The sequence below is a fragment of the Pyxicephalus adspersus genome, chromosome Z (assembly GCF_032062135.1).
Source record: "Pyxicephalus adspersus chromosome Z, UCB_Pads_2.0, whole genome shotgun sequence".
Taxonomy (NCBI): domain Eukaryota; kingdom Metazoa; phylum Chordata; class Amphibia; order Anura; family Pyxicephalidae; genus Pyxicephalus; species Pyxicephalus adspersus.
This window is the reverse complement of record NC_092871.1, coordinates 33,707,797-33,722,220: the sequence shown is the minus strand read 5'-3', so window position 1 is coordinate 33,722,220 and position 14,424 is coordinate 33,707,797. Positions and strand designations below refer to the sequence as shown.

Here is a 14,424-nt window from a genome sequence, read left to right as displayed (position 1 = left end):
ATGCACAATAAAATTCTGGTATGGAGAGTCAGAAGTGTAACATGAACATGAAGTGTAACATGAAGAAGCGAAACATGAACCTCTAAATAAAAAAAGAAGAAAACAGGCATGCTCTTAACTGCTGCAACTGGGTTGCTTTACTAAAGCTGTTCACTTAGGCTACGTACACACTCGCAATGGTTCTCGTCTGATAATTGGCTCAGGGCCAATATCAGACGAGAATCTGGTGTGTGTCCTTGCGGATCCACGGACGATGGACGACTAAACAATCCTAATGGAAGTGACGGAGGAGAGCGCGCAGCGGGGTGCTGCTCCATCATTCTCCCCCTCCCCTCTCCATAGAGCAGAACGGTGCTGTATGTACAGCCCTCGTTCATGCATCAAGGAGTAGTTTGTCGTTGGAAAAGATCATGAAAGTTCCTTTCCAACGACAATTTTTGCAAGTGTTTATGCAGCCTTAGCAAAGTGAGTTATTATTCTGCAAAGTATAAGTCACTTAGCTTCATAAATGAGCTCTGCTGTTCATTCAATCATGTGCAAGTATTCTTTCCAAAATGATTTCTTACCACAGTTGCTAAACTAATTTAATTATTCCTTGCAAAGTGAACAGCTTAAACTTCTTTAGCAAATCAACCCCACTGTATTACTCTTGCTCATGTGCAGCCCAGTGAACTAGTACAAATTAAAACATGATAAAATAACTTATATATGCTGACACAGCCAATCCGGGCAGGTGGAAAGCCTAAACCTGCAAAAAGACCAGACAAAGATGCTGGCATTGGCGAGGTAAATCATGGAAGTCATAACAATAGAGGTTAGAAAAGTTAGAAGGAAAGTACATTTGTTGCTTTGACTTGTAGAAATCTGCTCAAGCTAATATATACATACAGAATAAGGTGGGTTTCATATAAGTGACTCATTTATTTAAGCACTCATTTTATTTAAAGAAGGTCGAATAGGGCAGAATGTAAGGCATTGTCACTGGAACAGAAAGTCAGGGTATTCTCTAAAGGGGGACTCTCTTTCATTTAGGAAGATTTCTTTAAACGATTGTTTTTATTTTCCCCACAGGATTCAAAAGAAAAATGATTTTGCTTTTTTTTTTATTGTTTAATAATTCTTTGCTAAATCCTCCATCAAAATACAAATGTATGTTGTTGGTTGATCTCCTTATTGTTATGCTTATGTACCCAAAAACAAAAGATGACAGTTACCTGATCTGTTGTTATAATATTATATTTAAAGGAGGTCCCCAGCCCAGCTGGTAAATGTTTGTTTAATTTAAAATTCATTCTGGCAGGTTAGTGTATTTGCTGTATTGCTCCCATATGAGATAAGAAATACCAGCAGATTTTACCAGCACATTTTTTACCATCCTTTGACATGTAGATTATTGTTAATAGAGCCACCAGATGATAAGTGTTTTGGAGTTTGGTTGGATTGTTCATGTACATCAACCTGTCTTTTGCTTCATACACATGTCAAATGATTCTCACCTGGCACATCTGACATGTACAGCATTCGTTCAATGTTGTTTATCAGTTTGCCGTGGAGGATTGAAGAATGACTGATCAAGAACATTCCCAGTGCACTCCTATAGAGGAGAACACAGTGGGGTGCCACTGGCGTGTCCTCCACTATCTCCATTGCACCATCTCCATTAAACAGAATGGTGCTCAGTGTACATTACTCGTTCGTTCATCTGTTTTCGGAAACTATCACAAAAATTGTTTCTAGCCACAATCACCTGACATGTGTATGTATGTTTCGAGTGGTTTCAGTCTGATGATTAAGAAGCAAACTGACAACTAGTCTGATCAACCATTTGTTTAATAATCACACTCTAAAATGATCAAGAACAAACACTGTCCAGCATTTAAATGCTTAGCATATTCTATATTAATTCTTCTTCTGTCACCATGTATAGCCATCATAACGAAATTCACTATTTTTTACAGCAAGAAAACTGTAATATTCAACATAACTCGCTGAACCAAACAGATACTAATAAACCACAACATTCTAATGCAAACAGCAATAAGTAAACACATCACTGTGCTGACAGCTCAAGGGCCCTTCTGTCTGAAATAAACCATGAGAGTAAATGTTATTCTTTTTTTTATTTCATCAAAATGCAACATTTGTGTTCAGGCCTGTAAACCACGGCATGAAATATAAAAATCCAAAGCTGCATTAGTCATCTCTAGAAGTCATGGTGCAATACTAACACTGTAGAATACAATCCGTGAACTGTGATAATGTATGTGAATGCTAATAAATAGCAGGGTAAATTAGTCTTAATCACAGGGAATCACTAAAATGCATTTACAGTACATCACTAATAGTATAGGAATCAGGACTCAAGATCATTTCACTTATCACTGTATTCCTTTAAATACCTAAGTGATACATCACATTTCACAAACTGATATTCTCATATTTATTTGTAATTGTTAGCAATAGGATATATTTGCATTGGAAATCACACAAAGCTTTCCAGTACAGTACATGGCTGTAAGAAAGTTGACATTCTCACAATTAAAAAAAAACGTGACAAATGAATTTATTACATTGTAAACAAGTTTGTGATAGGGATTAAATGATATCTCAAAGCGCAGCAGTTAATGACAGAGACAGTGCAGGTGAGGATAAATATGGATAATTATACTGCATTGTCTCTAAGGAGCTCACCACAACATCTGGCACCTATTCTTTTTTACAAACCACCTATTTTTTTGTCATTTCATAGAATAAAAACCTTCATAGAAATAAAACCTAAATTCAAAATGTATGCATTATTAATGAAGAATCATTATCTAAAGCGGCTGATTTGCAAATGTTTATATCTAAAACATTTTTTTTATAAACCAGTGATGTACAGGGCCCAGTACTGCTTCCAATTATACTGAATTGTTATTAATCTAATGCACTAAATTTAAAAAAATTTAGTTTAGATAAAATTTGATTGGAAAGCATTGGTTACTATACTTTCATCCTCATCCCTACTATCCCTAACAGGCCTAATGTTCCAAAGAATTAGCTTGATATTTTGGTGCAATATTTGTAATAAAGATACATATGACCCCTCTACAGGTAATAATAGAATCAGATATCTGTTGTTCCTCATATTTGGCTACCTATGGCCACTCATGTAATGTGTAAAAAAATCAGAATAGAAAAAGTACAGAAGTCCACAGCAACCAATCAGATTTTAGTTTTCAGTAGTGACATTTGCCTACTGATCATTTCTAAATGTCTGCTATACCTTACTGCTTATTTCACATCACAGTTGATCTGTACCCTGCTTTATAGAATAAACCCATCAGTGCTGAACTCTGCCAGTTCATATGGAAAATGCTACACTGCAAAAATCTTACTTTAACACCTGCTCCTCAATTTATTTGTCACAATGCAAAATTATGCTCTCAGTATCATATGAAACAAGAAGAGAAACGCATACACAAGAAAAACAAGAGCACATATGACTATAAAGGAGCAATTATATGAAGAAGTGCACACATTGATTACTGATGAATCAAGCATTTTAATTTGAATCTTTTGCACCAGGAAGATTCACCTGCAGTCAATGTTTGTTATTACTTTACAACTATATTAATATAAGGTAATATTTAGCAAAGTAGTCATTATAAAACTGAGCATACAATTTTGTTTGATTTATTAAGCAAATGCAAAAATGTAAATCTAAACAAGCGAACCACAGACTGAAGCCAGCACACAAGAGTCACCTAATCCCCAGGTAAAGCTTTTACCTTTCTCCATAATTAGAAATATATTAAATAAAATAGGAGATTATATTACCTAACACAATACAGAAGGTTTAATGCTTATTGCATAAAACAGTAAAAAGTAAAACACTGTTTCTTACCAGATTTCTGCCCTGGATTGGGGAGCCTGAACTGCGTGCTTGTAGTCTGTGAGAACTAACAGCCAGGTAGTGTATTTGTCAACTGCTTCCTGCTTTTACAGAATGTGATACTAAGATTAGTTTATGAAAACACAAGGGGGTTACTGGAGCCCTCTCACTGGCTAATTTTCTGCATCTCATGGCTTATTAGCAAACTCTCTAACCTACAGTCCTGCCCTGTTTATTGGCTTTAACAACAAGTTTAATGTAGAAATGACTTTTAACCTTTCAGTTCCTTATTTAGAGTTCTACTTTATTTCTATAACATACAAGGGAACATAATAAAAATATTATTATACGCAACACCCAGGTAACAAGGAAATCTCTTAAAGTTTTTGTATGTAACTCTATAATGATTTTCTTGACTTTACCTTTTATATACCAAATTCCTTTGGCTAGATTTTGACCATCAACCCCTTTAGGGGTGAAGTTTAAATAGTTATATGTCTGTGTTTGTTTTTGCTGATGGCATTCTGTTATTTTTGTTGTTTTTGTTTTTGCTTATTTTGATTTAATAAACTTGTGTTTGGCTGTGTATCATCGCCAGCTTGACGGCCTTATCATTTGCTGATTGTTGAACTTCTTCTGGAGAGAAACCCTTGTAATTATGGACATTTTCTGGCCACAGGTTTTTCCAGCATACTTTTTTTTCAGAAAAATTATTGTGGGAATCCATGGCCTCAACGAGGTGCTGCATAGTTTTACGATTATCAAGCACCCTAAAGGCACGGATGATGCCTTGATCCAGGAGTTGAATGAAGGGTGTTGTGTTTGCTGGCAGGAACTCAATTTGTAGTCCCTCATAGGATAAATCTAGTGGGTGGCCGCTAGCTTTGTCCATCGTAAGGAACACTTTGAAAGGCAGCCCTTTTTTGCGGAAGTACATTTTAACTTTAGGGATGAAACATTGGTGGTACCAGTTGGAAACAAGGGCTTTCGTGATCCAGGTCTTAGAATTGTGCATCCAGTGGACTGGCAGCAGGTTTTTCTTTTTCTTTTCAGGGCCCTGGGGTTACCAGATTTATAAATTAATGCTGGCTTCTTCAAGAACCCAGCAACATTGCCAGACATTATCAAGGTGACTCAATCCTTCTAAAGTTTGAATGGAGGGGCTCAGACTTCCTCCTTCATTAGTCGTGGATGTCATTTTCTTCCAGAACAATCCCGTCTCATCCATGTAGAAGACTTGTACTAGCTGATACCCTTTCTCCTCTATGATTGCCTTGAATACCTCAGGGTACTTCTTGGCTGCTTCTACATCTGGTGATGTTGCTTCTCCATGCAGCAGTACACCTTTGAGCTGGAATCTCTTTTGCAATCTTTAAATCCAGCCCTTGCTACCTTTAAATGCAATGAGCTCTTCTTGTGCTGTTGATGATCCTGGTTAGAGGTTGTCCTGGTTGTTTATTTGGACACATGCTTCTCTGGCAAATTGCTCATTAAATTCCCTGGCCTTCTCCATAATGACATTGGTGTCCAATGGAATGTTCTTCTTCCAGCAATCAGTAATCTAAAGAGCCAGTGTCGATTCCATCCTCACAATACGTTTGTTGCGTGCAGTCACCGTCTTTTTGCATTTTGAATGTAACTGATTGCTATGGTACTCCTGATGTTGGCTTCATCCTTCTTGATGTAGAGTATAGTAGATTCCTTCAGGCAGTAATGGCGGGCAACAGCTTTAATGCTGAATTATGGCACAGATCTTGAGGAAATACACACCGGTCACTAAGACTCAAGTAGGAATACCTGTGTAATACATATATGTAACCCCTGGCTTCCCTTTGCATTCTATCCCAAAGACATAACAGGACAAGAGGGTAAATCTCCTTAATATGAGGGGAATTGCCTTCTTAGGCAGTTGTTACTGGAACAGGCATCTATTTTTAAGTTTCTTTTTTTATTTCTGTTTCAATTTCAAAATTTGGGAATTCCCATAATTTTCTGCACTGAGACTGAAAGGTCGTTAGACAAATAGGGCAAATGCTACTAGAAGTGAACAAACAACAATCAAAGCCTGATGATGGTTTTAATATTTGCATATGCAAATTTAAACTGGATGTAATATAATATTATATTCAATAATTTATCTAACACCACCCAAAAAAATTTTGGCTTTACATACATTTTAGCTTTTTTTAAGTTAAAAAAGGTTATGAAAGTTCTATGGAATTTGTGGACCACAAAATTGTCTTTGTTGCTTTACAGATTCTGAGCAAACATTTACTCCTTTTAGCTTAAAGAGAATCAGTCATGGCTAAGTTTCTGTAGAAACCTGAATCATTTTAAATGTTAAGAAACATGATAGCGGTTTTCTCTGGTTTCCTCCCTCAATCCAAAACATGTGGTTAGTTTAATTGGCTTCCCCCAAAATTGATCTTTCACTGTAATAATGACTTATGACTATGGTAGGGACATATTTGAATGTGAGCCCTTTTGAGGGACAGCTAGTGGCATGACTATGGGCTTTGTAAAGTGCTGTGTAATATGTTGGCACTATATAAATACTAGGTAACAATAATATAATCATAATGATGGTACCCATGAAAAATGTATGATTTTAGGGTAATATACTCTTCTGGAGATAAGGCTATGCTATTACAAACATTTAGGTCATTTTGTAGAATGTAAATGTATGACTTTTTTTGGTATTGGAACAGGTAAAGATTATGTTAAAGGTAGATGATTTTTTTGACATGTTCTAAGCTTGTTTTCACGTTGACTTGAGTGTAATCCCTGAGATGTGGGTCTCTTGACACCCACTGTTGTCTCCAGGCTCATTGTCATGGCACTAATATCTGAGCAGGTGAGCTGAGCATTTGGCTATAACTGGTGTTAAAAGAGATTGTGTAACAAAATGCTGTTCTTTCTTTTCTTACCTAAAGGACATCTGTTGAAAAACACAACATCTAAGAACATAATACAACAGCCATGCTGCTGTAAGATACAGTGATATGACTATGGACTCAGTAGAGAGCTGTATTATATGTTGGTTCTATATAAAATATAATATATTAATAAAAATGCTACAGGGGGCCAAGTGCATTGAAAAAAAATAATTCTAAAGAATACATAACTGCAATACCTGGTGTTATACATTTAATTTATATTCATGTATAATCTAAGTCGAATTATTCAACATTTACTTAAAGAGGTCAAATCTGCTAGTCTAAGCAGTTTACCTACATATTACAATCTGATTTTGTATTTTTTTGTATTTACCAACAGTTATGTAGTGCGGAGAGCTAATTTATGTACAAAAGAAAGTAAATTCTAGATTATTATGTATCAATACATAATAAAAAAAAAAAACAAAACATTTTTTTTTCAACCTTTAGATGTCACACCGATAGCCTTACATTTGGTTCTAGAATACAGTAGACCCCCGTTCCAAAGCCACCCGCAATAACCGAAATTCCACGACATACGGGCAGCACCCCCAAATTCTTTTTGTTTAATATTATATGTGTTACATTACTTATAAATACAGTACTGTGCTGTAATAAAGTCAGTACTTACCCCTTGGGATACGTGACTTGAGTGAAGACGATGGTGATGAGCATTTACAGTTCTTCAGAAGACACCTCTTCATCAGGTGCTTCAGATTTTTTGCATGTCTTCTTGTGGGGTTGAATCTGAGGTCTTCTTTGCAGGTTGAAAAAACATTGTGATGGGTAATTTTTGGCGTTGCTTCTTCATAGTGGTGAGGATGGTTTTGCATGATTGCATTGCAACATCAATAGCATTCTTGAACTGCAACGAGCAAACCATAGAGGGATCCCATGCTTCAGCCTTTCCCTGCAGTTTTTTTGCAGCTTTTGGCATCATTGCAAGTCTTTCTAGCGAAAGGCCTTCGTCGTGGTCCTCCTGCAATAGATCACCTTTTTCCTCTACTTCCTCGCTTGCAGATTTTGTAAGCTCAGCCAAATCCTCATCTGTCAGTGGGTCAGAGTGGCCATCGATGAGCTCATTTGTGTCGTCTTGTGTCATGTCATTGAATCCTTGTCCTCCTAAAATCATCGCCAGCTTGACGGCTTTATCATTTGCTGATTGTTGAACTTCTTCTGAAGAGAAGCCCTTGTAATTATGGACGTATTCTGGCCACAAGTTTTTCCAGCATGTGTTTAAAGTTTCGGGTTTCATGTCCTGTAGAACCTTTTGTATAACTTGAGGACATGTTTTGATGGTGAATTTATGCTAAAACTCCTTATCAGAAAAATTACTGTGAGAATCCATAGCCTCATCGAGGTGCTGCGTAGTGTTACGATTATAAAGGCGCTGATGATGCCTTGATCCAAGAGTTGAATGAGGGGTGTTGTGATTGCTGGCAGGAACTCAATATGTACTCCCTCATAAGATAAATCTAGTGGCTGGCCGCTAGCGTTGTCCATCGTAAGGAACACTTTGAAAGGCAGCCCTTTCAAAGGCAGCGGAGGTACATTTTGGCTTTAGGGATAAAGGGCTTTCATACTCCAGGCCTTAGAATTGTGCTTTCAGTGAACTGGCAGCAAGTTTTTTTTTTCTTTTCAGGGCCCTGAGGTTAGCAGATTTATAAATTATTGCTGGCTTCATCAGGAACCCAACAGCATTGCCAGACATTATCCATTATCCTGACAAATTACATTAATTCCAGACCTGTGCCAGGCTGGAGATATTTTTGCCAGGTTAGGAAAGCCCTACCAACATTTAGAGGAACTCAAGGATTCCAAAGAACCTTGGTTGAGAAAGGCTGCTCTATACAGATAATGTCAAACTAAACATCGTGGTAGAGGGAGAATGATTTTTTCTTTGTCAACCATTGGCTCGTATTGATGTTCGCTGCACCTTTTTTCATGTTTTCCCTTGGAGCCATGTCACTTTTTCCCAGTGATCTTGCTTTGCTTTACTATCCCACAGATGAAACATGGGTACTTTGTGTATCCACTTTGCTGTCCAAGTAGGAAGTTCACCATTTTTAAATCAACACATATGGACCATTGGTGTTCATGATAGCAAAGCTTTTGTAAGACCATTTTTATATTCTTCTTTAAGTTTTGTTGAGTGACCAATTGGAATTGATGCATAGCAGTTGCCATTATGCAATAAAACAGATTTCAAACTTCGTGTGGAACTGTCTATGAAACACTTCATTCATATTCACTTTCACTGCTAACTCCTGGATTACACTCCAAACCCTGTATATCCTCCATGTCGGATACAGGAATATCAGGGAGTGTACTGAACACTGGTATGGGAGCATCAGCACCATGCGTCACAGGTCACATTGCTGATTCCAAATCAGGGGGCTCCCACTTGCTTTTCTTGTAACGATTGAAACCCTTTACATTCACAGCACAAAAATAACAATCATTATGATGATTTTTGTATTCTCACTATAACATAGGTACACCAAATATCAAACTTTTCAGTTTTCCATTTTCCCACTGACGTAGACACGCTACACAAGTTTTGCATACTATATGGGAAGCCCGATACTTATCTTGGTCCCCCAGTTTAATACCAAAATATGCAAGATTTGCTTGTTTCAAAAATTTTGTAATGTTTCTCTGTTTTTGCTGAGAATATTCACCACAAATGTAGCAAAATACATTAGGGTCATTTAAACCACTTTTTCTTGAAGAACTCATATTTCTGTGAAAAATTCAAATGTATGAATAAAAAGAAGGCAAATGAAAGTTTCATGAAAATAATGTTACATTTAATATATAAAATGCAAAACATCGGTGTAAATAAAGATTGATAATAATATATGTGTTAACATTTGTTGTAGGTAAAATCATCTATTCCGATTCCTGTATCACAAGAACTAAAGCCAATTCAATAAAACTGATTTTCTGGATTCTGATGTAGGTGATATCAGTAATGTCCAAGGTTACTCAATAGCCCTGATTTATCAAGCAAGTGTGTGTAAGCTCGCTGCTCGTATATACCTGCTGATATATGAGTCGTATTTCCGCGAGTCGGAGTCTAGTGCTAGTAAACTCGCTTTCACTTGCTAGCCGGATTCCTTCCTTGATAAATGAGCAATAGGGGTCGAGAAAACGCCAATTAAAGCGATTAGTTTGCAGCTGCGCAATTCAGGAGGATCTGAAACTGGATCTAAAGATTGATAATAATATGTGTTAACATTTGTTGTAGGTAAAATCATCTTTTCCGATTCCTGTATCACAAGAACTAAAGCCAATTCAATAAAACTGATTTTCTGGATTCAGCAGACCTGAAATATACTAAATATATTGTAAAAAAAATTGATTACAAATTTTTTTTTTGCTGAGCTGTGTAATATTATTATTATTGTAATAATGAAATGAAAGTGTTCTGAATAACTCACTAAACTTTTACATTCATGATGTAGGTGATATCAGTAATGTCCAAGGTTACTCAATAGCCCTGATTTATCAAGCAAGTGTGTGTAAGCTCGCTGCTCGTATATACGTGCTGATATATGAGTCGTATTTCCGCGAGTCGGAGTCTAGTGCTAGTAAACTCGCTTTCACTTGCCAGCCGGATTCCTGCCTTGATAAATGAGCAATAGGGGTCGAGAAAACGCCAATTAAAGCGATTAGTTTGCAGCTGCGCGATTCAGGAGGATCTGTTATGCTCTGTCAGTGGTGAGGTCATAGCAATTAATTAGCAAATAATGCTTCATTTTCTTTAGGGTAAGTGCTACATTTTTATGTTGCACTGTTTTGATACTTTTTTGTTTGCTTGCAGCACTGCAAACTAATTTAGATCAAGCTGTAGATATATACTTATTATTATCACTTCAGAGAATTTTTTTTTCTTTGTTTTTTTTTTTTTTTATATTTTAATAGTCTGACATTTGCATGTTGATTTGCTGCCACACAACTTCTCTGTTCATTTGTAGTTGTGTTATAGGTTTGTTGTCATTGTGCTGTGCTGCCTGATCTTAGCCCTTTTGCATACAAACACACTTCCCCTTGCTGTCCAAACAGGTTGTCAATTTTAAGACACCTGATGGTAATGGAAGAAGGTCCAGGACGCCAAGCACAACATCAAACCGCATTAGATGCTAAGCTCACAAGCAGGGTCAAGCACCCTTAGAAATAAACAGATGTTCTGTTGTTGCTCAACTTAATTTTGCTCAATAAATACTGGATTGTATGCAATACATAGGTGTTTACACAAAACAAATAGTACTAGTATATCAAACTTTCAGGGACAAATACACTTTGTGCCAAACATGTTTTTTGCTTCTCCATCCCTTCAGAATGTTTCTGCAGGTTTGAATGGCATTTTAGATCTTGGCCCACTATATATTGACTTACTCACCTCAGCTTGGTAGTGGAAGCACATAAAGGTGGATTCCTTCTCTAACCAGAAGCAATATTATTCATGAATGTTGCTTGGAGCCAAGCCCATAAAATCAGAATTTTTAGGAACAAATAGGCAATCATTTCAATTTGAAGCTTGTTAGGCAATATGCCCCAAAAAATCCTCTTTGCCTATTTCTTTCTATAATTTCGCTTTTATATGTATATGTACACATATAAACGTATACATTCATATATAAATATGCATGTATGTACATACATTAGTGCACATGAAGCAAAATAAACAATATACACATAAAAAGAAAAACTTACCAGAATGAGGATCCTTCTCTGGAAAATTGGAAGGTACATTTTTCAACTGCTCCTGTGTGTCCAGCTCCTGTGTTAACCCTTTGTTGTGCAGTTTGTTGGTTCCCAGCCAACTTTCCTGTGCTGTTCCTGTCTGCCTGTGGATATCCCTGCATCACCTGTGCCTTCTGCTGTTTCCAGTGTCTCCTGTGTTCCCTGTGTCCGCAGTGGCCTCTGTGTTATTGCTGTCTGTCTCCTGGATCCCTGGCTTTTGACCCCTGGCATGTGACCTTTCTTGAATGCTGCCTCTCTCAACCTTGGCTTTCCTTCAGCTTAGTGATTTGGTACCATGCTTTGCCCACCTTGGTGTGCCCAAGAACCGCAACCTGGCAGTAACCAGCAGCGCAACATCCTCACCATCAGAGGCTCTGGAGAAAACCTGGTTACTGCTTAGACTCTGCACCTTGGCCCTTCTCTAGGCTCACACCACCTCCGTGCAAGCCATAGCGCCCTCCAGTGGTCCTGTCCGAGCGTGACAGTTTGCACAAACCATGACTACACCCTCCCAGACTTCAGCGGGCCCCAACCAGTTACTCTTCCAGAGGCTTGACGCCCAGGAAGCTACTCAAATCCAGGTGCTTTGCCAGCTTCGAGCACTTTCTGATCGCCTGGATCAACTGCTTGTTTCTTCAAGTAAACCGGCTGCACCACCACCCCAGGCCCAGGCACCTGCCCTCACAGTGGCCTCTGCATTAAACTTGCCACCTCCACAGCAATTCTCTGGGGATCCCAAGACCTGCCGTGGCTTCATCAATCAGTATGGCATCCATTTTGAGTTCAAGCCACATAACTTTCCCACTGATCGGGCCAAAGTGGCATATTTCATCTCCTTGCTGTCTGGAGAAGCATGGGCATCCCCACTCTGGAAGAGGAAGGATCCTGTTACGAGCAATATTGAAGCCTTCCTGTGCGTCTTCATAAAGGTGTTTGATGAAGCCGCGCACACCTCCTATGCAGCCAGCGCGCTCCTGCCTCTCAGCCAAGGGTTGCTAACTGTTGGTCAGTATGCATTAGGGTTTCGAACTTTGGCTGCTGAACTCACTTGGAACAATGGGGCGCTCCACGCTACCCTCTGGCAAGGCCTTTCTGACCATGTGAAGGATGAGTTGGCTGGAAATTCCCTCATCTCTGGATGATCTGATCTCTTTGGCAATCCAGACAGACATCGGCTTCCAAGAGCGTTTCCAGGAGAAATCTCGCCCACGCAAAGTCTTTGTCCCACGACTCGCACCATCCTTTCAGCGGCCTCTGCAAACTCTAGCCTCCCCTGTTCCCCCTGTCTCTGAAGAACAGATGCAGCTAGGCCGATTAAGCCTATCCCAGGAGGGGAGGTCCCAGCGTCTCTCATCTGGTCTCTGCCTTTACTGCAGACAGAAGAGACATTTATCAAGTCTTGTCCACAGAGGCCGGGAAACTTCAGCACCTTGCATCTAATCGCCTTAATTGGCGGATGCGCGACCCCTATTGCCCATTTTGTTATGAAGGCAAGCATCCGGCTTGGCAGTGAGATGCGAATGAACGAGCGCATAACTCCAGCCCGCGGTAAACCGGCTCGATATAACGGCGCGAAAGTACCAGCGAGCGCGGATTTCATTGATAAATTAGGCCCAAAGTCTCCATCGTCACTGAAATATGGTAGAAGTGTCACCTCTCTTGTCACATAAACCGTTATTTTAACTTCCGGTCTCAGACAGTTCTTTTCTTTTAGCCTGGATAATAAAAGTTCAGATACTTGTTTTGACAGACTTAGGTCACGTAATAAATCATTAAGCTCTTCTTGGGAGAACTGCTGCTTGATGAAACACTTCCTTCATATTCACTTTCACTGCTAACTCCTATATTACACTCCATGCCCTGTATATCCTCCACGTTGGATACAGGAATATCAGGGAGTGTACTGAACACTGGTATGGGAACATCAGCACCATGCGGCACAGGTCGTCTTGCTGATTCCAAATCAGGGTACTCCCACTTGTTTTTCTTGTAACGATTGAAACCTTTGACATTCACAGCACAAAAATAACAATCATTATGATTATTTTTGTACTCTCACCATACCATAGGTACACCAAATTTCAAACTTTTCAGTTTTCCATTTTTCCACTGACGTAGACACTCTACACAAGTTTTGCATACCATATGGAGAGCCCAATACTTATATTGGTCCTCCAGTTTAATACCAAAATATGCAAGATACGGTTGTTTCACAAATTCTGTAATGTTTCTGTTTTTGCTAGGAATATTCACCACAAATGTAGCAAAATACATTAGGGTCGTTTAAACCACTTTTTCTTGAAGAACTCATATTTCTGTGAAAAAAGAAATGTATGAATAAAAAGGCAAATGAAAGTTTCATGAAAATAATGTTACATTTATTATCTAAAATGCAAAACATCGGTGTAAATAAAGATTGATAATATTATGTGTTTACATTTGTTGGTGGTAAAATCATCTATTCTGATTCCTGTATCACAAGAACTAAAGCCAATTCAATAAAACTAATTTTCTGGATTCAGCAGACCTGAAATATACTAAATATATTGAAAAAAAAAATGATTAAAATTTTTTTTTGCAGAGCTGTGTAATAATAATATAATATTCTTATTGTAATAATGAAATGGGAGTGTTCTTAATAACTCACTAAACATTTACATTTATGGTGTAGGTGATATCAGTAATGTCCAAGGTTACGCAATGGCCCTGATTTATCAAGCAAGTGCGTGTAAGCTCGCTGCGCGTATATACGCGCCGATATACAAGTCGTATTTCCATGAGTCGAGTGCTAGTACACTCGCCTTCACTTGCCAGCCGGATTCCTGCCTTGATAAATGAGCAATAGGGGTCGAGAAAACGCCAATT

At 38.4% G+C, this 14,424-nt stretch overlaps 1 protein-coding gene across 1 annotated transcript in view; it reads right to left on the bottom strand.

The window, feature by feature from the left end:
- LOC140344371 (A-kinase anchor protein 17B-like) overlaps positions 1-4,053 on the bottom strand; it is a 33,571-nt gene extending 29,518 nt beyond the window's left edge. The window contains exon 1 of the mRNA XM_072431495.1: positions 3,887-4,053. The gene's annotated coding sequence lies outside the window, so the exon portion shown is untranslated. The remainder of the gene's footprint in view (positions 1-3,886) is intronic.
- Positions 4,054-14,424: the final 10,371 nt, after the last annotated feature.